The sequence below is a fragment of the Sceloporus occidentalis genome, unplaced genomic scaffold (assembly GCF_023333645.1).
Source record: "Sceloporus occidentalis isolate IW3139 unplaced genomic scaffold, rSceOcc1.0.p SCAF_5, whole genome shotgun sequence".
Classification (NCBI taxonomy): Eukaryota; Metazoa; Chordata; class Lepidosauria; order Squamata; family Phrynosomatidae; genus Sceloporus; species Sceloporus occidentalis.
In genome coordinates this window covers 183,613,849-183,614,594 of record NW_028316985.1, presented here as the reverse complement: position 1 = coordinate 183,614,594, position 746 = coordinate 183,613,849, and positions in this window count along the sequence as shown.

The following is a 746-nucleotide window of genomic DNA, read 5'->3' as shown; positions in this document are numbered from 1 at the left end:
TTAAAAGTGGAACAATATCACTATTAAGACTGTAGTGGTGTGATAATGGTCCGAACCACACTGCGGAAATAATCCAGTTTGAGACCGCTTTAACTCCCCCCCCACTCAGTGCTAGGGAATTCTGGGAGTTGTAGTTTATTGTGGCACCAGAGCTCTCTCCCTGACAGAGAAGGATACATGTCTCACAAAACTACAGTTCCCAGAGTTCCCTAGCATTGAGTTGAAGCAATCTCAAGCTTGGATTAGTGTGGTTTAATCAGACCATTTATCCCTCCCTGGCAAAGAGCTGTGGTGCCACGAGAAACTACAGTTCCCATAAATTCCACAGCATTGAGCCTATGCAGTCAAAATGGTGTCAAAACGCTTTATTTCTGCAGTGCAGATGCAGCCTGAGGCCTATGGGTTGAGCGCACCCTAGCAACCGTGACAGCGCCCCCTGGCGACCGCACAGCGCCATCGACTTTCTCTGAGCATGCGCACACACAGCCAAGGCTGCCCGCTTCTCCTCTCCTTTCCCTCCCTCCACAGGGTCCCTTCAACAGCGCATGCGCGGGGCCGACTTTTCCCTCCTTCCACTCTTTCTCTCCATCCCTCGGAAAGAGATCCTTTTTGACCTCAGGCGGCCACCGTAGCTCCCTCATGGAAATGACGCCAAGGGGCGGGACCATGTCACCGGAAGCAGCCCGTGAGGGAGGAAATAGAAGCGGTTTGCCGGAGGTTGCTTGCAGAGCTGGAGAAGAAGAAGA